The sequence below is a fragment of the Ambystoma mexicanum genome, chromosome 5q, assembly GCF_040938575.1.
Source record: "Ambystoma mexicanum isolate Mex_15411 chromosome 5q, UKY_AmexF1_1, whole genome shotgun sequence".
NCBI lineage: Eukaryota > Metazoa > Chordata > Amphibia > Caudata > Ambystomatidae > Ambystoma > Ambystoma mexicanum.
This window is the reverse complement of record NC_090933.1, coordinates 1,117,845,121-1,117,871,989: the sequence shown is the minus strand read 5'-3', so window position 1 is coordinate 1,117,871,989 and position 26,869 is coordinate 1,117,845,121. Positions and strand designations below refer to the sequence as shown.

General features: G+C 50.6%; 1 protein-coding gene and 1 pseudogene across 5 annotated transcripts in view; both read left to right on the top strand.

Moving 5' to 3' along the window:
• The window catches only part of ASAP1 (ArfGAP with SH3 domain, ankyrin repeat and PH domain 1), a 2,617,237-nt gene that overhangs the window by 1,383,123 nt on the left and 1,207,245 nt on the right, over positions 1–26,869 (top strand). The gene's annotated exons all lie outside the window — the stretch shown is intronic.
• On the top strand, positions 2,497–3,910 carry LOC138498686 (heterogeneous nuclear ribonucleoprotein A3-like; annotated as a pseudogene).

The window sequence follows — 26,869 nt, the reverse complement described above, 5'->3', positions numbered from 1 at the left end:
CGACCCCACTTCTCGCCTTTCCCAAGGCCTTCTGGTTCTGGTAGTTTCAATACTTTGATAATCGTCCAGAGCTTCCTGAGTGAGCCCCCACGTGGTGCCGGGCTCCTCTATTGCTGGTTTTCCCCCTTTCACATCAATTGCTCTTTATGCTTTCCAAATTCAATTAGCCGTTTGCTACTTTTCGTTCAACACAGTTTGGTTTCTTATGGTCTTTCCCCCGACTCACCGGCTCTGATGAATCGCTTGACTTTCTTTCTCTTTGGAGTCAAGTTTAGTACCATGGAGACAAGCATCTCTCCCCGTCTTGGTTATCAGCAGAGGAGGGTCTTGTGTACCATTGACACCTGCTGCAACACACGCTGGCTATTCACGGTCTTACAATTCCTTCTGCTGAGGATTGACAGGCCTTAGTCGGAAAGGGCAAGGTCACATTTCTCCTCGTTATCCCTCTTGGTATGCGCCCTCTTTCTCCTCCTCTTGAACTGGCGTGCTGAGTTAGTTCTCACGTCATGCGGTCTGCCTTGCTTGTCCTGTGCTCTCGTGCTCCACCTTTTATCCCTGTGAGGAAGGGAAATGCCTGTCTGGGGTGTGTGATTTTGGTCAATTAGCTGACTTTGCCTGAGCCTTGTATTTGAACATGTTGGGTAAACGCCTCGTGTGTTAGTCTGTTGTCATTCGTGTTGTGCAAGAGTGTTTGGGGCGGAAAATGGGAGGGGCAGTGTTTTGGAATATCCTATGCAGTAGGATGGAGAAAAGGTGTTGAAAAAGGGGATACCACTTCTCACCTGTCGGTCTCCCACTCCCCAAGGACCCATCTATCCAGGTGATCCTCTCACTGGTCCACACCCAGGAACTGGATCCAATAGCGATGGCTGTGTCCTGGCCACCTGGATGACAGATCCCCAGGAACTAGGTAGGGGGACGCCTTCAGGTTTCTCACACTGTCGAGCACCTTACTGGGGCAGGTGACAGAGGTAGATTTGGGAGAGATAACACTATCGGACCATGCAACTATTACACTTGCCATATACAAGTAGAGGAGCGCGACTCTGCTTTGGAAGTGGAAATTACCAAAATAGGGGAATTCTTTTCAATGAATCTGACAGTGGACGCACAGGAACATACCCTTTTGGGATGCATTTAAGACGACCCTTAGGTGGCAGCTAATTTGAAAAAAGGTACAGAGAGACAAACAACTAAATCAGTTAAAGGCAGAGTTAGAAACTAAACTCCACAAGTAATGTTTAAGGTGTTAAAGGGCAAGGGAAACCCACTTTGGAAGGAATACAGATGGATTAAGAGCCAAGTGGATGTTTTCGAAAATAGGAGAGCTGACAGATACCTGCTATACTTACAGCAAAGGTATTATGTCAAGGTGAATAAGGCGTATTGTCTTGTGGCACTGCAGGTGAGGGGGAAAAAAGGCATCAAGGATGATGCTCAAAATTAAAACAGGGCTGGGGCGGGGGGTTCCTTCTCCAGTGACATAACAGCCTTTACAGAATTCTACTCTGCCTTATATTCGTCAGACTCCTCTCATGAACAGGCTCAGAGCTTGTATCTCTCCCAATGCCCCCTAACAAAGATTACACAAGAGGAAATGGAGGCATTGGAAGGGGATATTTTGCCTCAAGAAGTGAGGGTAGCGACTTTATCCCTGACTGTTAATAAGGCCCCGGGCCAGACGGTTTTCCTACAATTTGTTAACAAGACAGTGTTTATGCTGGTGCCTCTGTTCAATTCATTTGGGAAAGCTGGGCGAATCACCCCGATTATGCAGGAGGCGAAGGCAGTGCTGCTTCCTAAACCTAAAAAAGACAGCACGCAATGCGGGTCATATCGCCCCATTGCCCTTATCAATCTCAAAGCAAAATTATACACTTAGATACTGGCAACTAGATTGGAAAATCTACTTCGTTAATTGATCAATCAGCATTCATAGAACATAAACATTTGACAATAAGAAGCGGGTTTGCCATTTAACAGAGAAAGTTACCAAAACCCAGACACCAGCGATGATGCTTGTCTTAGTCGCCAAAAAGGTGTTTGATCACATAGAATGGTCCTTCCAATTGCACGTAATGGAGGCCATGGATTTTGGGTCGATATTTTTATTGATGTTTCGGGCCAACTATCAGACACCTACTCTGCGCTTAGCAATTAACGGCCACCTTTCTCAAGGGAGAAAGGTCTCCCATGGCACTAAACAGTCGTGTCTGCTCTACCCGCTCTTATACACGATCCATTTGGAGCTGCTGTTAGCACGTGTATTATCGACGCAGGAAATCGGGGGGAATCGACTTAGGAGGCGAAGAGCATATTTATTTATTGTGCATTCGTAAGGCGCTTATACATCAAGTAAATCGTGTTTCAAAGCGTCCACCGGGCAACAGGGAGGGAACATGGGAATGAAAAGACTATAAAAAAATGAAAGATGGAGGCAGACCGCTCCTCTTCTTCCTCCTCCTCCTTGGCGAATGGTCTAACATAGAAGCGTCTTGCAGCATAAGTAGCACCAATGGACAGCCGAGATCCCAAGGAGCCGGAACAGTTGAGGAAGCTCTTCATCAGAGGCTTGAGCTTTGAAACAGACAAAAGCTTAAAGGAACACTTCGAGCAATGGGGAAAATTAACAGACTGCGTGGTTATGAGGGACCCATAAACAAAGCGATCCAGGGGTTTTGGATTCGTGACAGACTCCAGCGTGGAAGAAGTGGATGCATCAATGGCAGCTAGGCCGCACAAGGTTGATGGGCGTATTGTAGAAACAAAACATGCAGCATCTCAAGAAGACTCTGCAGGACATGGGGCACATTTAACCGTAAAGAAAATGTTCGTCGGTTGTATTAAATAAGACACAGAAGAATATCACTTTAGAGACTATTTTGAAGAGCATGGAAAAATGTAAACCATTGAAGTTATTGAAGACCGTCAGAGCGGGAAGAAAAGGGGATTTGCATTTGTTACATTCGATGACCATGATACAGTGGACAAAATTGTTGTCCAGAAATACCATACGATCAATGGGCATAACTGCAAAGTGAAAAGGGCACTTTCTAAGAAAGAGATGCAGACCACCGGAGCACCGAGGGGAGGTTGTGGGGGTGGCGCAAGCAGTTTTGGCGATGGACGAGAAACCAGCTTTGGCAATGGCGGGGGCAACTTCGGGGGCTGAGGTGGTGGTAACTTTAGCAGCTAAGGATCGGATGTTTCGGTGACCGTGAAGGAGGCGTAAGCTGTGGCTATGGTGGTGGGGATGGAGGATACAACGGCTATGTGTAGTATGTGTAGATGGTGGAAACTATGGCGGTGGCTCTGGCTACGGTGGCGGAAGAAGCAGTGGTTATGGTGGCGGCTATGGAAGCCACGGTGGTGTAGGGTATGGTGGCGGCAGTGGAGGCTATGATAACTACAACGAAGGAGGAAACTTTGGTAGTGGAGGCGCTGGCTATGGCGGTAGTGGTAGCTACAATGACATTCAGAACTATGGTGGTCAGCAACAGTCTAGTTACGGACCAATGAACGGCATAAATGGTTTTGGCAGTGGACGAAGTTCTGGCAGTAGTCCCTATGGCGTTGATGGCAGCTATGGAGCTGGAAGTGGAAGAGGAAGTGGCAGATATGGTGGCTGAAGGTTTTAAGGCTGAAGCTGAAAGGCTGCAGTTCTTAGCAGGAGAGCGAGGAGTTGTCAGGAAAGATGCAGGTTACTTTGAGAGAGACAGTCGACCATGTGCATTAGAAGGAACTGTAAATCTACCACAGAAGGAGCGATGATCCATAGGCAGAAAAAGGTACTGCAGATTAAACAGGAGATTGTTCTTGTTCAGGACTCATAGCCACAGTTTGCGAAACAAAGTGAAGCTGTTGATTACAATGTAGTGTTGATTTAGATGTACATTCCTGAGGTCGTTTTTTTTATCCTTTGACGTTCTCTTATTTTTTTATTTCATCAGTTAAATTGCCCTGTAAATTGTGCTAGTGATGCCAGGAAAAAAGAAATTGAGGACTTTAATAAAAATATTAAAAAAGATACAGGCAGTCCTACAATGCCTTGTGAGCATTCAGAAAGTGCAAGTGCAGAGAGAGAGAACAGAGAAGGAAGTGGGGTGTAAGTGCAAGTTGTACCAAAGAGGAATTGCTAGAGAGTAAGCAGCTGTTAAGTGACTGGGTGAGAGTGGTCAGTTGTCAATAAATAAGTAAGCAGGCCTGTGGTGGCAGAGGATGCGAAGGCAAGTGCTGGGAGCGGGCAGAGGCTGAAGACGATTGGGTGTGGGAGGCTTGGACCCCGGTTGACACATAAGGGCCCTGGTCACCAATCTCAGCATCTGCAGGGTTTAGCAGAAGAAGGGAAGGAGGAGGTGAAAAGGAGGGTCTTCAGGAGCTTCCGGACTTTGAGGAGATCTGGCTCAAGACGAAGGGGCAGGTGGAGGCTGTTCCATAGGAGGAAGCCTGCTGAGGAAAGAGAACAGCCACCAGCTCGCGAAGCACTTGACACACAGAGTTGGTGCCGGAAGAACATAAAGATCTGGAAAGAGAGTATTTAGTGAGAGCCAGTTGTAGATAGAATGTTCCCCGGCCCCAGACAGCCTTTTGGATGATGCAGAGGGATTTGAATTTGATCCGTGCAGCAACCGGGAGCCAGTGGAGAGATTTTAGGGCTGGAGAGATGCGGTCCATGAGCTTGAGGCCAAGGATAAGTCTTGCAGCCCTATTTTAGATTAGCTGGAGGGATCTAAGAGAAGGGGGAGATTAAGGAAGAGGCTATTGCAGTAGTCAAGCCTAGAGAGAACCAGAGCTCTAGAGACATAGAGCTTCTGGGGGGAGAGTGAAGAAAGGAAGAATTCCTTTGAGGAGGCGGAGTTGAAAGTGGGCCTTCTTGGCAAGGTTCTGAATGTGAGGGAGGGAGGAAGGAAAGAGATGACTTCAAGGTTTCTGGCTTCGAATAGATTGTGTCCTCCAACGCATTCTACATCTTTGACATGTAATGTCCACAGCTGTGCACTTCGGAAACTTTTTCGACAGAGGGCGTCCTGCGTCAATGTGTCGGGTCCATGTCCCTCCAGGGCCTCCGTCGAGGACGACGTCACAGGATGTTATAAATAGGACGCACGGCGCCTGTAGCCTCAGTTCTGTTTTTTCTGCAAACGTGTTAACTTTGTGAGACTCGGCGCGCCTCATGTGTTTTCTTCATTGAAGATGTCTTTCTCTTCGACTCCTCCGACTCAGTGGTCCGGTTTCAAGACCTGCCGGGACTGCAAGTCTAAGATGTTCAATGACCCCCAAGGCATTTGTTTGTGGTGCCTCGGCGAGTCGCACAACACCGATGACTGCTTGAAATGCCAGTTGCTGACTTCAAAGGTCTTGCGGGAGCGTAAGGGGAAGCTCCAGGTAGGTAGGGGCTCGAAACCTGGTAAGTCCCGGACTTCCAAGTCCAAAGGGGTTTCCACCGATGACTCAAGGGGCGACTCTCTGCGTCGGAAGGAATTCCGGGGATCTCGGTCCCGGAGTGGTTCCCGCCACTCGTCTTCCTCGTCCCGGCACTCGCGGAAGCGCCGTCACTGATCGCCTTCCCCGTCCTCTTCAGAGGATGGTGCCTTGAGGAAGGTTACGTGCCCTACGAAGTCCTCAACTCCGGAGGAATGGGCGGTGTTCAAAAAATCTATGATGATGATTTTTCAATGGCAGGACACGGGTCCGGTTGCACCTTCTGACAAAGCCGGCCTGGATCTGTCTCGTTCCGTGGCTTGCACACCTTTGGGCTCGGGTTTGTGGCGCGATACTCATCGGGAGCTGTCGAGGTCCCATACGGACAAGGAATCGAAGGGTTGCAGAGACGTGTCTCTAGGTCTCGGTCCTCGTCCCTAGCGAGACTGCAGGAATCTCCCCGTGGGGAGCCCTAAAGCCCCAAATGGCAAAGCAGATTTAGGCAGAAACACAACGCGGTTGTGTTTGAAAATGCTGCGGTTTTTCTTTCCAAGTTTCTCAGGCTCGCGTTTTCAAACACAATAACGTTGTATTTATGTTTGCGGTCGCTTCAAAAGCGACCGCAAACATAAATACAACGTATTTAAAGCTGAGGTTTTATTTCTAAGTTTTCCGGGATCCTCTAGCCCGGAAAATTTAGAAAAAACCACAGCTAGTGCTTATTTAAAAATAAATAAATAGCACTTACCGAGATGCAGCTGCAGCTTTTCTGCCTGTAGTCTCCGGTCCGCGTCCTCCCGAGTTCCGGCACCAATGAAGGAAAAGCCACCCAGTAGTAGCTTTTGTTTACTACTAGTGCCGCAAAAGCAAAAGCCAGCACAACAGGCGGGCACCCATTTCACAAAATGGACGCGCCCATGTGCTTGGTTTTGCATATTTTTGAAACAAAAATTTTTGGGCGAACCATTCCTTTAAGCTCTTTTTATAGAACAAATATGCATACAATATCACCCATCATGTGTTGGTACTCATTTATCGACCTAAGACGGATGAAAGGCTTTTTTGAAGAAAATAAAATTAAAACATTTTGAAAAAAATAAATCTATTTTTTTTCCTTCCAAACCGGCCCAGGCGTGGGCAGAAACCGGCCCCCACTCCCCAGGGACGATTTCGGCCTGGCCACGGGCCGAAAGGCCAATCCAACCCTGCCGGTGTTGGCCTCCAGGTTGGGTTTCAACCCCCTCTTGATGATATTTTTGAAGAGGAAAGGTCTGAGGTTGAGGAACCTGGTGACCTTGATGATGCTCCAATTTTTTCTGGGGACAGTCAGTTGGAGGAGTTGAGGCAGACCCTCCATGATGCAATTGACTGGGCACTTCCCCGGAAGTGGAGTTTGGCCGACGTGAGCCTGGGGCTCATGCAGTGTCTTCTTATAGGAGACTCATGGCACGAGTCTCGGACTATCTGGGCTGGTCTAATCCTGCAGAAGACTTTGTGCAGGATGATCTGACAGACATCTTGGATCAAGGGCCGTCCTCTGACCCTGTTTTGCCATTTCTCCAGCATGGGGTCTGGCATGGATTCACATGCTCATGAATATTCCCCGTCGTCAGGCTGGGAATCCTCGGTAAAGAAAAAATTAGTATCAGTTTCGTTTCTGATCTGTCTTTCGTAGTAGTAACCAATCACTGATCTCTGCGTCATACTGACCACAGCCAATGACTGCCCTCTACCTAAGCCCCGCATCTGGCAGCCATCTTCAGATTTTTACCGCACGTTCAAGTGTTGGGATCCTCGTGCTATTGCTCTCGAGCGTTAGTGCTATTATTTCACGTTTTTTCCCAAAAAACTTCTATTTTTCGGTCAAAAGAGCCTCAAGCTCCACCGTTTCTTCTGCCGATCAACGGGGACCCGTGTCGGATTCGTCTACGCCCCTCAAGGGTGAAGATTTCGTCGAGCCACGCTTTTGGAGGACTCCAGAAGTTTCTCAGGCCCATCTCGGCCATGGCCCAGGAGAAGGGAAGCTCGACGCCCGGAAAGCTGTTCAGGTTCTGCCCTGGATGCCAGCTTCAGAATGTCTTTAAGGAGGACGAACACTCCATTTGTCTTTACTGCCTACATGAGGACAAGACGCACGTGGAGAAGGACTGTGCGTTTTGCGGCAATATGTCGGAGCGGACCATGAAGGACCGCCATCAACGTCTCGCCAACTGGCTGGAAGGGAAGAGCCCGTCAGGCGAGAAGAAGAAGTCATCGTCCGAGCGGTCTTCTAAGACCTTTGAGGACGCCCCGGCGACAGGGGTCCAACACAAGGCCAAGCACCGCGCGTCCACTGGCACCGGGAGCGCCGAACGGTCGGGCTCTACGGGCGCCAGGCAGGGCGCATCCTCCCCAGCGCCAGCAACCACGAGCCAACGCTCTGGTTCGGGTAAGAGGAAGGCCGAGCACCCGGCGAGACCCCGGTCGAGCTCGAAGGCCCCATCGGAGAGGGAGCGAGGCAGTGACCCTCCCCCCCAAGGAGAAGGCAGTGAGCGCACCTAAGGTGGTGAAAGCCTTAATCCATCCGGCCAAGGCCTCTATCGAGACAGTCGCGGCGGCCCTGGCTCAGCCTGTGGAGGCTACAGCAGTGGTGGCTACCTCGGGGCTCAGAGTCTCCCTGCCACCGCGGAGGGAGTCCTCTTTTATGCCCATCAACAGGACCCCCGTGAAACCTCCGACAGAGAAGAAAAAGGGGGGGCAGGAGGTCGTCGTGGATTCGGCCTCAACCTCTGAGGAAGAGCTGATCGAAGTCTTAAGCCACGGCGTTGGCGTGGAAGAAGACCAGCCCGTCGGGAGGGACCCCGACTTAGAAGACGACGATAACGTCGAGGGTGCCGACGGGGCCCCTGACCGCCCGTCGGACTCCCCTCAACCAGTGCCGCAAGTCAACTCGGTGGCCATTTTGTTGGCTATACAGTCCTTATGCTCGGAGATAAGGCCGAGACTGCCGTTACCACCAGCGGAGGAACCGCTCCCGACGGGGGACCCGGAGCCAGGCCCTTCTGGGAGCCCTCCCCCTAAGAGAAGAAGGATTCATCCTCCACCTCCTTTTCAGCCATCGCGCCCTGTTCAGCCCTCCTCCCCCCGTCCACGACTCGTGGGGATGATACGGGGACTGACACGGCCGCGACGGGTACAGACGACGAGGTTTACGACGAGGATCTGCCGTCATCACCTCCCACCCGGGCTTCCCCGCCCGACGAAATTGGATCGTTTCACTCCATGATTGCCAGGGCATCCGAGCTTTTCCAGCTCTGCCCGGAAGAGAAGAAGGAAGGTTTCCTTTATCAACGGCGCGAGGCCAAGAGGAAGACGGTCCTCTCTGTACCTCTACTGGACGATATTTGGGATGAGGGCCTCGCCCTCCTCAAGAACCCATCCACGACGCCGGCTAGAAGGGATCGGTACGAGAAGAAGTACCGGGTCCCAGACGCGGCCCCCTTGTGCCTTCGGGCACAGCCGACCCCGGACTCGGTTGTCTCCGCGGCGGCCAGGAAAAAAGCGGCCTCTACGTCGACCTCCCCGCCGGACGGCGAGGGAAAGAAATTAGATACGATGGGACGCAGAGTCATCTCGTCTGCAGCAACGACGATTAAGGCGGCCAACGCCTTGGCTATCGTAGCCCGCTACGACAGGGAGTTGTGGTACAAACTGGCCCCCCTGCTGGACTTCCTACCGGACGACAAGAGGGCGGAAGCCCTAGAGATCTTGCAGGAAGGAGGGGTGGCGTCGGACCACACCATTACGATTGCGACGGACATCGCTGACACTGGATTTCGCCAGTTGGGCAACGGCGTGTGCCTTAGGCGGCGTGGATGGCTCAAGGCTACTGACTTCGGTCAGGACGTGCAGACCAGAGTCTTAGACATGCCGTTCGACGGAAACGACCTGTTTGGGAAAACAGTGGACGATTCCCTTCAAGCCATCAAGGCAGACACGGAGACGGCCCAGGCTCTTGGGGTTCTCCAGCAACGGCGGCCGCCCTTTCGGAGCGGCGGAGGCAAACAGGGTGCCTCCAAAGGTTCCAGCCGCGGATTTTCCACCTACCGTCAAGCGGCCCGTTCGTCGTCGCAGGAAGCTTACAGGGGACGAGGCAAGTCAGGCGGACCCCGCCGTCGTCGCCAAGGAGGACAAGGCGGCAAAGCCTCGTCGAAGCAGGACTGAACCGGCCGTGGGGTCGGGCCCCCACCGAAGCACCCCGGTGAGAGGCCGGCTGGCGAGCTTCGTCAGCGTGTGGGAGTCCATCTCCACCGACCGTTGGGTGCTGGACGCCCTAGCTCAGGGTCACGCGCTCGAGTTTCTAAAGAGGTGCCCACGCGTCCCCCCTGTGTCCAGGAAAGAACATCACGTCCCTCAACTTCTCTTGGAGGTAAAGGCGATGCTCAAGAAGGGCGCCATCGAGCTTGTCCCAAAGAGGCTTTGGGGCTCCGGAGTGTACTCAAGATACTTCCTCGTGAAGAAGAAGACGGGAGGATGGCGTCCCATCCTGGACCTACGACGACTGAACAAATTCATCAAGGCACAGAAGTTCCGGATGGTCACCCTCCAACACGTCCTGGGTCAGCTGGAGGAGGGCGATTTCCTGGCGTCGTTGGATTTGGAGGATGCCTACTTCCATATTCCCATCCTAAAGGGACACCGAAAGTTTCTCAGGTTCGTGGTCCAAGGGCGTCACTACCAGTTCAGAGCCCTTCCCTTCGGATAGAGGGCGGCACCCAGGGTGTTCACCAAGTGCCTCGCACCGGTGGCGGCGCAGCTGCGCCTAGAGGGGATCCACGTCTACCCCTACCTGGACGACTGGCTCATCCGAGCGAAGACGAAGGAGCTCGCCGTGGAGCACACGGCAAGGACCGTCCAACTTCTCACGGACCTGGGATTCTCCATAAACTACGCCAAGTCCCACCTGGTGCCCGCGCAAGACGCACTGTTTCTGGGAGCGAAGCTCGACACAGTGTCGCTTCTGGCCTCTCCGTCAGAGGAAAGGACGAGGGCCATCTTGGGCAAGGTGCAGCGGATGCTGGTCGCGGACACGGCCAGAGTGAGGTCCATCAAGTCCCTCCTCGGAATGATGTCTTCTTGCATTTACCCCATCCGCCTGTGCAGGCTCCGGATGCGCCCGTTGCAGGAGTTCCTGGACGCGCGCTGGATCCAGACGACGGGCAGCTTCGAGGAGAGGATCACACCCGACGAGAGTTTCCGACGAGCGATCCGGTGGTGGGGCACCCGCGCGCATCTGACGGCGGGCATGGACTTCCAGACTCCCGGCCACCAAGAGACAGTGACCACGGATGCCTCCCTGGAAGGGTGGGGAGCACACACCGAAAATCTGCACGCGAGAGGCCTTTGGCTCCCGACGGCGAAGTTCCTCCATATCAACGTCCTGGAGCTCCGTGCTGTGTTTTGGGCCCTCAGGTCCTTTCTTCCGTCCCTCAAGGGCAAGGTGGTGAGGATCTTCACCGACAACACCACCACCATTTTCTACATCAGGAAACGGGGCGGAACCAGGTCCCCAGCCCTGTCCAAGGAGGCGCAGGATCTGTGGCATTGGGCCGTCGCCCAAGGGATGTTTCTGGTGCCGTTTCATCTGGCAGGGATAAAAAACACCATCGCCGACTCGCTCAGCAGAGAGCTGCGCTCGTGCCACGAGCGGGAACTACGACAGGATCTAGTGGACCGCCTCTTCCGACGGTGGGGCACACCCCAGATCGATCTGTTCGCGACGGCGACGAACTCCAAGTGCCGGAGGTTCGCCAGCAGGTTTCCCCAGCCGAGGAGCATAGGCGATGCTTTCTCGTTCCCCTGGTAGGGCCTGTTTCTATACGCGTTCCCTCCATTGCCATTGCTGATCCGGCTCATCAACCAGCTCAAGAGGTCACGGTGCAGGATGATCATCGTCACACCTGCGTGGCCGAGGCAGATATGGTTCCCAGACCTTCTGGACTTGTCAGCGTCCCCGTCAATCAAGTTGCCAGTGGACGCGGATCTTCTCTCCAGGGAAGGAGGCGCCATCCTCCATCACGACCCGAAGTCGCTGAGCTTGCAGGCCTGGCTCCTGCAGCATTAGAGTTTGGAGGATACGACATACCGGCCGACTGCAGAGAGGTTCTTGCAAAGGCCAGGGCGTCCTCAACTCTTAAATGCTACGGACACAAATGGAAGAGGTTCTCTGTCTGGTGCCACGCACAGAAGATTAACCTTCTACGGATTACGGCTCCCCAAGTACTGCCGTACCTACTGACGCTGGCCAAGGCTGGACTGGCGCACGCGTCCATCGAGATTCATCTTGCTGCGATCTCCTGATACACAAGAACCACGGGGCGGACGTCTTTGTGGTCTCATCGTCTGGTGTAAGAGTTCATGAAGGGACTGTTCAGATCGTTCCCGCCGGTGAAGGCTCCGGCCCCGGCGTGGGAGCTCAACGTGGTGCTGACCAAGCTCATGGGACCTCCGTTCGAGCCTCTGCACTCGGCTCCGTTGAAGTTCTTGTCGTGGAAAACAGCGTTTCTTGTGGCCATCACCTCTGCACGACGGGTGAGAGAGATCCAGGCCCTTTCCTGCAAGGCCCCGTACTTGACTTTTCACGACACGAGGGTAGTGCTCAGGACGCACCCCTCCTTCATGCCCAAGGTGCCGTCGGACTTCCACCTCAACGAACCCTTGGTGTTGCCGGTTTTCTTCCCGTCGCCTTCGTCGCCGGCTGAAAGGACTTTGCACTCGCTGGATGTGGCTAGAGCGCTGAAGTTCTACGTGGACCGCACGAAGTGTTTTCGGAAGACGTCACAACTCTTTGTGAACTTTGGACCTGTCAATCAGGGGAAGGCTCTCTCGAAGGCTTCCATTTCCAGATGGCTCTCCGGCTGTTTCATGTACTGTCATCGGTTGGCAAACCGACCGCTGCCTGGCCGTCCGAGAGCCCATTCCACCAGAGCGATCGCAGCTACCACGGCGTTCCTATCTGGTGTGCCCTTGCTGGACATCTGCAGGGCTGCTACGTAGAGGTCGACGCACACCTTCACGAAATTCTACTGCGTCGATCGGGATTCCAGGGAGGAGTCCAGGGTCGGCCAGGCAGTGCTGCGCAACCTGTTCGCCTAAGGTGAGCCTGGTGAGGAGGTAAGAATTGCTTAATGTTGAGTTTGATGTAATGCTTAATGTTGAGCCTTTGCCACCTCCCGTGGTTGTGCATGTGTGTACTGCTATGTATTCCTTATTCATGAGCATGTGAACCCTCCCACCTTCCCCTCTGCGGCTCTTCACTTGGTCATACTGCCACTTCACGTGCTACCAAATCTGAAGATGGCTGCCAGAGGCGGGGCTTAGGTAGAGGGCAGTCATTGGCTGTGGTCAGTATGACGCAGAAATCAGTGATTGGTTACTACTACGAAAGACAGATCAGAAACGAAACTGATACTGATTTTTTCTTTACCGAGTATTCCCAGCCTGACGACGGGGAATATTCATGAGCATGTAAATCCATGCCAGACCCATGCTGGAGAACAACAGTTACAGGTAAGTAACTTGTTCCTTCATTCTACCTTGCAGAAAAGGGTGGCAGCTGCTTGGCAGTCCCCGGAATCTCTACTGGCTGTGAATAAAAATCTCACTAAGAAATACCGCCCTTCCATTAGCGACCCCAGCTATTTGTCTACTCAACCCACTCCTGGGAGTTTGGTGGTTCAGGTGGCTATGGCCACCTCGAGGCAGACGGCGTACCCTACCATCCCTCCGGATAGGGACGACAATCGCTTCGCCGGTTGGGCACAGAAGGTGTTTTCTGCTGGGAGCATGGCCTTGAAGTTGGCCAACTCCACGTGTGCCTTGGCAAGGTTTACACACATTCTGTGGTCTTGTGTTGCTTTTGCGGCTGAGCGTATTCCCGAGGGGGAAGAAAGGGATGGTTTCCTTACTATCGTGCAGGATGGCAAGATGCCATGTGTGAGGCCCTTCGGTCAGGTTTGGATACGGCTGCCAGTGTGAGCCGGTCCCTGGCTGCGAGCACCGTTATACGCAGATTTGCGTAGTTGCGGAAGTCGGGGTTTGCTCCGGATGTTCAAGCCCGGCTTCTGAACATGCCCTTTGAGGGTGCACATTTATTTGGCAGCAAGGCTGACGAGAGCCTTGAGAGGTTGCAGACCTCCAAAGCTGCTGTGAAGTCTTTAAGCGCCATGGTGCGTAAACCTCTGCCTTTTCGTCCTAGGGGACAGCAGTGGAGGGGAGGTTCCTTTCGTTTCTACTCCACCTTTGGTAGAACAAGAGTGGCCGCCAGTTAAAGGGGCCAGCGAAAAAGTACCTGTGGTGGTTGGGGTAATCGTGGTGCCAAAGCAGCTCAAGCAGCTGCCTTTTTGTCTTCAAGCACTGCCACAGCCGCTTCCTAATAGTCATGAGGCCATGTCCCATGGTTAGCCAGTTGGGGGCAGACTGTCTCAGCATCTCGAAGAATGGCGTGCCATTACTTCAGATGCGTGGGTTCTGTAACCATAGCCCACGGCTATTGCCTTCCCTTCCTTCAGCGGCCTCATGACAATCCACCAGGGAAACACTCTTTGAAGAGTCTGGATCTGCTCCTTGCGCAGGAAATCTTGTCCCTGCTGGAGAAGGGCGCCATAGAACTGGTGCCTGTAGCGGAGAGGAACAAGGGATGGTATTCCCCTTATTTTTTGATCCCAAATAAACACAGGGGATTGAGACCCTTCATGGACTTACGTTGGTTGAACAAACTTCTCAGGAAGGACAATTTCAAGATGGTCACTCTTTCTCAAGTCCTCCAGGCCCTTCAACTTCAGGATTGGTTGGTGTCTCTGGACCTGAAGGATGCATACTTCCATGTGCCGATCCATCCTGCGCACAGGAAGTACCTGAGGTTTGCGGCTGGTGACTCACACTTTCAGTTTCGGCTCCTGCCGTTCGGATTGACCTCCGCCCGAAAGTCGTCACCAAGCTCATGGTGGTGGTGGCAGCGTACCTCAGGTGAGGGGGGGATTCACGTCTACCCCAACCTGGACGACTGGTTGATCCGGGCACGCTCTCCCGATCTAGCTTTGGATCATCTCAGTGTCACCTGCTGCACCCTCCACAGGCTGGGCTTCTCCCTGAATTTAAAGAAGTCACACCTGACACCTTCCCAACAGCTCCAGTACATCGGGGCTTTGTTGGACACGTCCTTGGGGAAGTGTTCGCCTCCAAGGTAAGGGCTCATCACATTTTGCAGATGGTGGACAAGTTTCAACATGCCCAGAGTCTCCCGGCTTTCGAGTTCTTAAGGTTGCTCGGCCTCATGGCTTCCTGCATTTTTCTGGTGCCGGAGGCCAGGCTGCAGATGAGATCCCTGCAATGGGCCCTCAAGATGCAGTGGTCGCAGTTCTCCGTCAAGATGACAGATCCTGTTCCGATCCCACGCTCGGTCTCCCAGGACCCCATGGGAGGGTGAACGAAGGGAACCTGATGAAGGGGGAACCGTTTTGGCAACCGTGGCCGGAGGAGACTGTAGTGACAGACGGTTCCCTCACAGGATGGGGTGCTCATGCCAACAGCTTGACCGCAAGCGGTCGTTGGTCTCCGTCGGAGTCCAGACTCCACATCATTCTGTTAGAGCTAAGAGCCATCAGGCTAGCCCTTAAGGCTTTTCTGCCCTCGGTATGGGGAAAGAGTGTCCTGGTCATGACGGACTACACAGTGGCCATGTATTACCTCAACAAAAATGGCGGGGGCAGGGTCACTCCTGTTGTGCAGAGAGGCAATGCAGATCTGGTTCTGGGCCATCCAGCAGGAAATTTCGATCTCGCCAGTTAATCTGGCCAGCGACGAAAATGCGGCGGCGGACGCTCTGAGCAGGCAGAGCACAGTCTCTCACGAGTAGGGGTTGGCTCAGGAAGTCCTTCAGGAGATCTTCGCCCTTTGGGGAACCCCGCAAGTGGATCTCTTCGCCACCAGTGTCAATCGGAGGTGCGAGAAGTTCTGCTCAACGGAATTTCCTCCAAGAGGAGCCTTAGGGGACGCGTTTGTGGTGGCTTGGTCATTCCCACTGCTGTATGCGTTTCCTCCAGTCCCCGTTATTCCTCAAGTGTTGTGGAGGTTATGGAGGTTTGGTTCCCACATGATCCTCATTGCTCCAGATTGGGCCAGGAGAGCATGGTACCCGGACCTTCTGGAAATGTCCCTCTGCCTTCCACGCCGTCTTCCCCACCGAGAGGATCTGCTCTCTCTCTCTCTCTCGCGCACATGTGGGGGGAATGGAGGGGGTCAGGTTCTCCATCCAGAGGTCAAGACTCTCAAACTTCACGCTTGGTATCTGAAAGGTTGAGGTATAAGGATTGGGACCTCCCGAATGACGTGATGGATGTGTTGCTTTCGGCCAGGCGGCTGTCATGGTCATAGCAAAGGGACCACTACCTCCATCATCTAAAGGGTCCAAATGCACACTTCATTACTAGGACACGTGTTACTTCCTCCTCAGCCAGCTCCCCAGGTGCATTCCTCCTCAGCCAGCTCCCCAGGTGCATCCAGGCCGGGCCGTGGCGTTAAGGAAACTTTGGGGTGCACATGCAGCAGTCTCTGGGAGTGGCAAGGTGGAGCCAAGGGGGCGTGGCTGGGACCAGGCTATTTAAGCCTGCCCCACCCGCATGCAAGCGCTTTGTGTTAGTCTGCTTCTTGCAGCATAACGCTCACCGCCGCCTGATGCGCTCTTACGAGATTCCAGCACATCATCTTCAGCACGCATCTTACCTGATTCCAGCAACACCATCTTTTGAAGCACTGCTTACCTGACTTTGGCACATCATCTTCAGCGCGCATCTTTCCTGATTTTAGCAATACCATTGCTTGAAGAGCAGCTTACCTGACTCCTGCAATTCCATCGCCTGCAGCGCATCTTACCTGATTCCAACAGTCATTGCAGTCGAGGCGCATCCTCACCTGTTCCGGGCATCTAGTTACGCGGGAGCTCTTCTCTCCCAGCAACCTTACAGAGCCATCCATCCAGTAACCGCCGGCAGGTCTTCGGATAGCTGTCTCCCGTCCGCGGTCGCCAGGCCACAACTGCAGGAAGAAAAGGACACACAAGGTTAGCAACTGTATAAAGCGCTTACGCTAGGTCGCACACCACATATTCCTTGCGCTCAACCTTATAAACCAACTTACTTTCTAATGGGAACCTTGTTAACTCCTCTGGCACCAACTTGGACTCGCTCCCAACACTGCGACTCTGCTGGGCCATCATCACACCTATCGGGAGTGGAAAGACATTACAAGGGTTAAGGACAATAATCACGCTAAAGAGACATTGCAAAAGGATACGGACAATAATCATTGTGAAGAACACTTACCTTCAAGGTGGTTCAGCCACATCCGGTCTGGGCTGCTGCGCACACAGACCAGTGAAGTAACCAGGTCCATCAAAGCACCCCTGCAGTTGAGAAACAGGACGGAGAGCTCACCTTCATAAATATACAGGTGAGAACATATGGGTAAACGCATGCTCACCTCTTTCTTGGACGAAGGGTTCGAGGGAGATAGCAGTCCAGCTACAGCATTCTCACTGCCTCTCGTATTCTCTCAGGGGTAGTGTCAGCAGCCAGAGCAGTCCATACTACAGAAGCTGGGGAAGAAGTCTGACCCAGGGGAGCCAAGTCCAGGGAGGGCTACAACCGTGCCCCAATGCCCCCGCAGAGACCAAGTGAGCGTAACTGCGGCCTGCAACAAAATCCCTGTACCGTTGGCGTAAGTTCTGCGACTGGTGCAGGGATCACAATGTTGATCCTTTTCAGTGCTCCATTCCTATGGTTTTGTCTTTCTTACTTTTTTTGGCCCACATGGGGCTTCAAGTGGGTACCATTAAAGGTTACCTGGTGGCGCGGATTATCTTTAAGCACTCGTCTGAAGAATGCTTTTACTTTAAGATTCCTTTGATTTCTCAGTTTCTTAAAGGACTGACTAATGTATTCCCGCCGTCTCCTTTCCAGGTGCTGGTTTGGGATTTGAATTTGTTTTTGAGATTTCTCATGGGTGCTCTGTTTGAACACTTGCACTCTTGTCCTTTGAGATTACTATCCTTCAAGACTGTGTTCTTGGTTGCGGTTACTTCCGCTCACAGAGTGAGTTAATTGCAGGAACTTTCAGCTAAGCCACCCTTTACTGTGTTTCACAAGGACAGGGTTGTACTGCGAGTACGTCCTTCTATTCTACCTAAGGTAGTCTCTGAATATCATTTGAGTCAGAAGGTGGTTCTTCCATCTTTCTACCCTTCTCCTCATTCTGGTAAGTAAGAGGAGCGTCTCCATCGGTTAGATCCTAGGAGAGCTCTTAGCTTTTACATTTCTAGGATATCCAGGGTCAGAGTGGACGATCAACTCTTTGTAGGATATGCTGGACACTGATTGGGCCAGGTTGTTAACAAACAGAACTTGTCCAGGTGGATTATCCTTACCTTTACGGAGTTATACCGGTTGGTGGGTAAAGACCCTCCTGAAGGGTTGGGAGCTCATTCCACTAGGGGCGTGGCTACTTCCAACGCCCTCCAGCGGGGTGTTCATATTAGGAATATTTGTGATGCTGCTACATGGGCTTCAATCCATACATTTGTAAAACATTATTCCCTGGATACAATCCATGGTGCGGATATGGCCTTTGGGAAGGCGGTTCTTTATTCTGCAAACTAATTGGGTATTCTAAATTCTTTTCCCTCCTCCATTTACTGGTACAGACCCAGTACACCCCATCTTACATGGAGTACTGGAAAGGGCTAATCTGTACCCCTTTTCTGTCTGTACCTCCATGAGCATTGTTTTGCTCTTTTAACATTTAAACTTGGCTGGTGGCACTGGTATCTACCCTAACTTTTCTACTCCGATAATATTAGATAAACGTGGTACTGTTCTTGGCTAATATATTAGCCTCGAACATAAACCCGCTTGATCAAATCGTCTTTCTTTTGGCTCCGGTTGGGTTTATTCGCCATTTCTTTTTGTTAGTACTTCTTGTGTTTTACTTTGTGCGGCAAACTAGGTTCGCCTTCTTTGTTGACCGTATTTTGGCGGGCTTCTGCAGAGAAGCCCTCCTCTTGGCACCTGGGTTTCTAGGTAGACTGAATGTGGGGAAGGGGTGTAGTCACCCCCCTGCACAGGGTATCCTAGGAAACCCAAGTCGCACTTTGCCATGATTGGCTGAGGTGGTTGTCCCGGCTGGACAACCCCCCTGCTGTGTGATTGACAGGCAGGCTGTGTGAATGGGGGTTTTGCGCATAAAAGGCAGGTATCTTGGGCTAGAAGTCAGTCACCTCAGGAACTACAAGGAACCGAAGAGAAGCAGAGAGAACGACGCCTGCTGCAACTACCCCGTCCCAGTGAAGCCCTAGTGCAGTCCTGAGCTATCTTCCCTTCAACGACTAAGAGGAGATGCAGCCCGGAGTCGTCCTCCCTTGAGCCTGGTGGGGATAACTAGCTCGTCGTCTTCAGCTAGAGATCTCTGCCGTGGTCGAAATCGCTGCACACTGCTGTAGTAGTCCGGATAGCCACCTGCTGAGCCTCTCCTGTTTTTAAGGAGCACACCTTTTCATTGTCGCTGCCACCGGCTTCATCCCTGCGTGGTGCAGACACCCTTCAGACGTCCTCCTTCACAACGAAGCTCCAGGAATCGTGGGTCTGCGGGAACCCAACAGGAACAACTGCCAGGGCACCAGCTGCATCATTGGAATAAGGTACTGTGTCCTACTCGAGGAAACTGGGTGAAACCCTTTTCTTCATCTTCAAGGCTCGTCCTTGTCTTCCCTCCTTCTTATAACTTTTGCTTCCGTACATTTGACAATATCCAAGTACTTTTGGGCTATGCTGAATCATGAACTGTCTAATGGCGTGATCTTCGGCACAGGTCTCCGGTGTCACCTAAACCTGGCTCCGACCCTTTGACTTTTGAACTCCTGTTTGAGTGTTTCTCGATACTGCCTGCCTAACCTAATTATTGCCTGTGATTTTTGCCTCCAACTCCCTCTTGGTATCTCAGATGCTAAGTGTGCTTTTGCCCCAGTAGCATTTCATGTCACGGATACGCGTTTATTATGTAGACCGAACTGTCAAAAAGTGATCGCAACCGTATCCGGGGTATCGTGTTTAGTTCATAACACCGGTTCATTCAGACACAGGGTACTTACCTTGAGACATACTGTACAAAGTTAATTGGTTAGTTGTAGTATATTTAACGTGTGGTTTTGTTTAAAGTTTAATAGAGGTGTTGTGTTTATAACTGATGGTGTAAAAATAAATGTACTTATATATTTTACCTGAAACTTTGAGTCAGTGTTTGCTTGAGTCAAAGTAATTGTGGTCCCTTTGTGTAATCTCTGCTACTGCTCATATACTCTTGAGATAAGCCTGGCTGCTCTGCTACTGCTACCACTATAACTTAGTAGTACAGGCTTATACCAAAGGTAAACTTTTATTGGCACCTGTGGTCTTAATTGTGTGTAGTGGTCCATAAGGGCAGTGCACAGGATTCTGCCTAACACTTAGCACTGGCTCCCTGGATGCCCTACATCAAGCCAATGATTCTTCTTTACTAGGGAATGTGAAGCAGTTGCTGACCCGAGTTGGGGCCCCTATCCATACCATGGCTGGAGAGGATTAATATACTCCAAAATTATGATTCTTCCTATGATTCTGTATTTCCAGGCCCTTCCCTTATTAGTCCCGCAGACTTTCTTCAGGAACCTCCAAAAAAAGATGGGGGCACTTATTTGGAATCTCAAAAGACCAAGGGTAGCTATGAAAACACTAATGAGACCCAAACATAAGGGAGGATTGGGGGTGCCTAACTTCTGCCTCTACTCTTTCGGCGGCCCAAGTTAGTGGTTAGGGAATGGTTCACGGGAAGCCAAAATAATAAATGGCGGTGGATGGACAGGGCGGTAGTGGGTAAGCCCTTAGAGGAAGTACTCTAGTGTCAAAAATCAGACAGACCCAAGAAAATGTACTTGGGTAGGATCACAGCCTTAGTCAGAGACGTATGGGATCCCTGGTTCATCAGATAGGCCTGACAAGCTTTCCTTCTCCACCGACACCGTCATTTCGAAATCTCCAATTTACGCCAGAAGGGGATCAGGGGGCCTTCGCTCGATGGGAGGCAGCGTGGTGTCGTGAACTGAGGGACATTAGAACCTTTATTCAATGTAAGCAACAATTTGAGCTGGAGGTGGAAAGATTTAGGTACTCGCAGCTTAGACTTTGATTAATGGATCAGACGATCAAGAAAGCTGCGAAAGTATGTCACAACTAATTCAGGGAAAAAATATATTATAGCAGCATTTTATAAAGTGTAAAATCTTGTGTACACGGGCTAAAGTGCGTACAGGGTGTTAATATATTATGCAGTATATAGAAAAAAAAAATGTTTAAAGGATTTTGCTCCTTTTACGTGGAGAAGTAGTGACCTCAAATAAAATTTCTCAGAATCCGATGAAAGATCAACATAGTACATATGTCCAATTGTTGTATCTGCTCCTCTTTGTCTTGGATTCCAAAAGCCACAAGTGGAATCCAATATATAATGTTGAGGGATGTCCGAGTAATACAATTCACGTGCAGCATGATGATCTTCAACTTGAGTATTCTGTTAAAGTGGTATCCCTGTCTTGGGCCTTTTCTGCAGCTAATTGTAGGTTATCATTATTGAAATACACCTTTTGTTCGCCTTGAATTATTATTGTATGCATAAGGCAACATCTTCCTCTAGCAGCGATAGCAGGTCAAGCGGGCAGTCTCTATTGCGGTTGACTGCATTGGACAAACATACATCTGGCCTTTTATTATATAGATTCTCAGCCCGTTACATCCAGAATGGTCATACATGAGGCAATCAGAGGTTGCTCTGGGTCGTTCGATAGAGGAGCAGTGGACTCAGCTATGGATGAGTATACCCAAACTCACACGGGCGGTACAGATCCGAGAGATCAAGGTCATGGTGCAGTGGCATTTACCCATGAGAAATTGCATAAATGCTACCCGGCAGTACCCAACGAATGCTGGATGGGGTGTTTGGAGATTGGGACATTGGAACACGTCTGCTGGAAGTGTGCTGGTATACAGCCATTCTGGGGCACAATAAGGCTATGAAGGGGATCTTTGAATCGCAGATCTTCACAGGCTTTGAAGAGGTCATGCTGGGGATGGGACATGTCCTTGAAATACTGCCCTTTAAAGCACAAATAACGGTATACATGCTTCTTAGTATAGCAGCCCTATTACTGGTGGCAAAAAAATGGAAAAGAAGGTTGACCCCACAGAACATGAGTAGATTACCAAGATCTGGAACTTTGTGGCTTTGTAATGGGTGACTTATTCGATTCAGGGAGATCACTAAAAATGTCAGGTGGGCTGGGTCTTGGTTCTTTTGTTCCTCCGCAATGACTGCGGTGGGGGCGGGGGGAGTGGGGAATGTTCTTCGTTTGTTGACATGCCAATAAAATACATTTGTTTTTAAGAAAAGGCTGTGAACTTTGAAGAAAGTAAATGTGGGGTCAATGTCTTGGCAGAGAAGTTAGTGCACCTGGGACACATGGCCTCTGCAACATATTCACTACTTCAGAGTTCAGGTGCAAGTAATACTGTCTTGTTGAACATATGATCTGAGGTTCTGGTAAGGGAACCTTGCTGAAGCTGAAGGTGAGTGGAGTGAATACTGTGAGAATGTGGTGTTATCTTCACTGAACTGTGGAGGCAGGACGAGACAGATCGAATTACTAAACCCGGTGTTTTGAACACCTGCTTGTATGGCTGTTTAAAGGCATGTGCGCTTGTGATGTTTGTTGGGGTTGCAGGCACATGAGGGAATCACTGGAACATATCGTCTGGCAATGTAGTTGTGCAAGTATGTTCTGGAGGAGGGTCACTACAGCAATGCATTTTAATAACTGACTTGGATTTTACATTTGTAACTTTGATCTTGGGAGGGAACTCTCAGGTTGAGGAGTTATCCTTCCCACAGAAATGTTGGGCAGTTAGAGCTGCCATGTCGGGGGAAAGGTTGATATTGGTGGTGGTTGGAAGATAACTAGTCCTCCTTTGGAGTATGAATGGGTCCAGGAAATGCAAAGAATATTGTTGGTGGAAAGGGTCTTGTGGAAAAAGTTGAATCTCTTTGAAGAGATCTGGTCCCGGTTTATAGATATGTATTATAATCTTGCTTTCCTAAAGAACACAAGTCACAGGACTTAACGGTATTAATGTGAACATTTATTTTCTTTTGTGCTTGTATATATTTGGCGGTTACATTCAAATTTTCAATAAAATCTACATAGGGGAAAAAAAACCTGGTCCCAACTGACGGTTGTTGGACATCTCCTTGATAGGCTGGGGCGCTCAATTGCAAGCTCTTATGGTGAGCGCCCTCTTTTTCCTGATGGTAGCTCAGACGCACATTAACTCACTGGATCCGGAGTCCGTCAGCCTGGCTCTGATAGCCTTCCTTCTGTATGCGGCAAGTCAGTGTGGTCCTGATGGACAACACAGTGACCATGTGCCATCTCAACAAGCATATGGTGTAAGGAAGTAATGTGGATATCGTTTTGGGCTCTGGAAAACAGGTGTCTGCGATGGTGGCCTATCTTGCGAACAGAGAAAAGTTATTGTGGACTCTCCGAGCAGACAGACATCAGCTGGGACCTCTGTTGGGATGTTTTAGAGAAGATCTTCACCTTCTGCGGAATGCCTCAAGTGTGAACAGGATGTGTGAGTTGTTCTGTTGCGTGGAATTTCTTCTGCAGGGAGCTCAGGGGGTTGCATTGGTTGTCGAATGGAACTGAAAGCTCCTTTGTTCATGTCCCTGAACCCCATCATTCTGCTGGTTCTCAAGAGACTGTGGAAGTCTGTTCCCATGTTGATTCTTACAGCTCTGGACTGGGACCAAAATACTTGGTACCCAGACTTTCTGGACATGCCCGTTTGCACCTTAGAACGAAGGTGGACCTGCTCTCCTACTCTGGGAGGCAAGAGGGTGTTTGGTCCTCCAACCGATCCTCTGCATCCTGAACTTTCATGCTTGGCTGCTAAATGGGTATTGTCAGATGAGGTCCAAATATACTCCTTTTGCACTTTGAGCCATGCTACGAAGTTTGTTTATGCCTACAGTTACTGTATGTTTTCGTCTTGATGAAGGGAGAAGGATCTGGACCCTTTTACCGGTCAAACTTCCTCCGTCCTAGATTGCCTGCATTCCTTGGTCTGGGTCAACCTGCAGATTGGCATTGTGAAGAGGTACATGGCCACCACTAATTTTTTTTAAAGGACTCATGAGCCGATTTCATTCCTCGCCATCTCTGCAAATGTGCACTTTTTGCTGCGTTTGGGTAACCAGTTTCTCTAACGTCAGTTTTTTTTTTTCATTTTTTTTTTAAAAGTTTTTTTATTATATTTCAACCAACAAAACAATACAGACCAAATATATAGTACAAGATGCCATAATACAGTTTCGAGTGTGTACATTATACAATTGGATCACTGCTCCCCAAAACCCACCCCCCCTACGAGCCCATCCAGTCTGTTCACTCTGTGTTCGCGCCGCGCGGTGGGGTACGTTCTCCATTGGAATCCGCCAAATCTGGCATTGTTCCAAACAATTCCGCTATCAGTGATTTCCAAGCCAACAGAGTTCCCACCTCTTCTTCCCCTTCCATCATACTGGACTCCTGCCATACCATAGTCTCTGCTTCCGCCCACTTCTGAAATTCCTTCCACCATATCTCCACTTGTGGTTTATGGCAAGCCTTCCACCCCATGGCAATCCTCCTCTTAGCCAGCACATATGCCAAGTCCCGCAATTTGTTAACATGCTTCAGTTTCTGCGATCTAGGGAACCCCCCCCCCCCCAATAGGCAGGCCCAGGCTGACTCTACAACCAGTGTGACTCCTTTATCCACCAGTTTCGCCGCTATCTCGCTCCAGAAGCGCCCAACCACCGGGCAGGACCAAAACATGTGTAACATGTCAGCCCCTTCTTCATCACACTTGGGCCATGCTTGTCTACCTGCGTTTTTAAACCTTGATATCCTCAGGGGTGTCATGTACGCCCTATGCGTAATATATAATTGTATCTGTTTCAGCCTAGCGTTTCTCGACACCTTCTGATGATACCACAGAGCCCGCTCCCACATCCCATCCTCCATCGGGGCTCCCACCTCCGTTTCCCAATCTAATCTAAGTTGCGTTGGTTCTTTACCAATCCTAAAGAACCATCTTTTACCATCAGCATGTCATACAATCTTGAAATCTCATGTCCTCCCTCTGTTACGTCATATATAGTGTCTACAATACCATCCGGCTCTGCTTCGAGAATAGTTTCGGGGCAAGTCTTCTTAATTTCCCGCGCCAGTCTATGATATGTACTATATTGACCTACGTGTAGCCCTGTGTCCTCGCCCAACTCCTCAAAACTTATGATGGCTCCCTCCCGCCTAACATCTCCCACCGTTGCCAACCCCACTGATTCCCAGTGGTTTCTAATCCTCCTCCGCAGTTGCACATCTCCTTTAGCCTGTGCCACCAGCGGTATTTGCGGGGAGCACGGAGCCGGGATTTCCATCATCCTGCACGCGTGGCGCCAAATCCTCCACCCAAGCATCATCATTTTGGGGCGCCCTTGCATTTCTGTTTCGGATAACCAGATCATCTCTTTTAAGGAAAATGGGGCACCGTCTGCACTAAACAATCTGGATTCGGGGGTACTTTCATCCGAGAGCCATTTAGCAACGTATTGCAGCTGGCCCGCTACATAGTAGGCCTCATAGTTGGGGAGCCGTATCCCCCCCTTTTTCGTAAGAGTTTTGCAGTTTCCACAATGCCATCCTGCATCTAGTTCCCTGCCACAAAAAGTCCCTGCATATACTATTAAGCTTGGCAAAAAACTTCCCGGGTATGAGGTATGGAATGTTCCCGAAATAATGCAGGAGTCTGGGCAAAACCACCATCTTAAGCATTGCACTACGCCCCATCATAGCTAGCGGCAGCTTCCCCCAAAATTGCATACTTTTCTCTATTTTCCCCACGGCTACCTCTGTGTTCTGCTTATGTTCTTGTTCAACCGTATGATACACGTCTATCCCAAGGTACCGAAAGATATCAACCGCCCAAGGGGCTTGCAATACCGGCAGCTGTTCTACGGGGAGACCAATATAGTTACCCAACGGGAAAATCAGACTTCTGAGGATTCACAGCTATTCCAGACAGCCCCGCATACCGATCCATAACCTCCAAAATATACTGGAGATTTTCCTCCGGATACTTCAGATACAATAACATATCGTCTGCATATAAAGAGATCAAATGTCGCTCCCACCCACTTCGATGCCTATAGTGTCATACTGCTGTCTGAGGTATATAGCTCCAATGCCAATATGTACAACATAGGGGACCACGGGCATCCCTGTCTAGTACCTCTGCCTAACCGCCATCTCTCTGAAATAACAGCTCCCGTCTTAACTCTAGCGAGCGGCGCACTGTATAACATCTTTGCCCATCTTACATATCCGTGCCCCATCCCATATTCCGCCAGAGTCGACAGCAGCCATGGCCACTTAACAGAATCAAAAGCCTTTACCGCATCCAAGGACACTACTGCCATGTCACCCTCATTCCCCCCCGCCCATTCAATGACTCGGTGGAGTCGCCTGTGATTGTGAAATATGTTCCTGTTTGGAACATAACCCGTCTGATCCGGGTGTATGAGTTTGTCTATGACTCTTCGCAATCTGCTCGCCAAAACAGCTGTTAAGATCTTGCTGTCTTGATTCAGCATTGATAGTGGTCTGTAGGAGCCACAACTGTGCCCAGGTTTATTCGGTTTAGGGAGCGGAATTATAATTGCTTCCCTTAGCGACTCCGGCAGCTGTCCCGTCTCAAACGCTTCATTCAGCATATTCAGCATCGGAGGGAGCACCTCTGCCATGTATGCTTTATAAAACTTGCTCGGAATCCCATCCGCCCCTGGGGTTTTACTAGTAGGCAATTGTCTCACTGTCCAGCTCTTCTAAAGTAATTGGTTCATCCAGCTCTTCCCTCTCTTCAGCGCTTATCCTGGGCAAACCTATATCTTCGAGTGTTTCTTTTATCCTCACTTAATTATCCACCTCAACGTCCCCATACAGTTCTCTGTGATACGTGGCAAATTCCTGATTAACTCCCTCTTGGGTGTCCGCTACACTGCCGTCATCCCTTGTTATTTCCCTGATGGTGGGTCTGGGGGGTTTCGCTCTTATATAACCACGCCAGAAGCCGTCCAGTTTTGTCACCACCCGCGTGCTGCCTCTCAATGTATTTCTTATAATTCAGTTTACACAACCTATCCAAATGCTCTCCACACTTCTGTTGAAGTTGAAGTATTCGCTCCGCATTCGAACCAGTATCGCCATCCTCCCTTTGTGCTTTTTCCA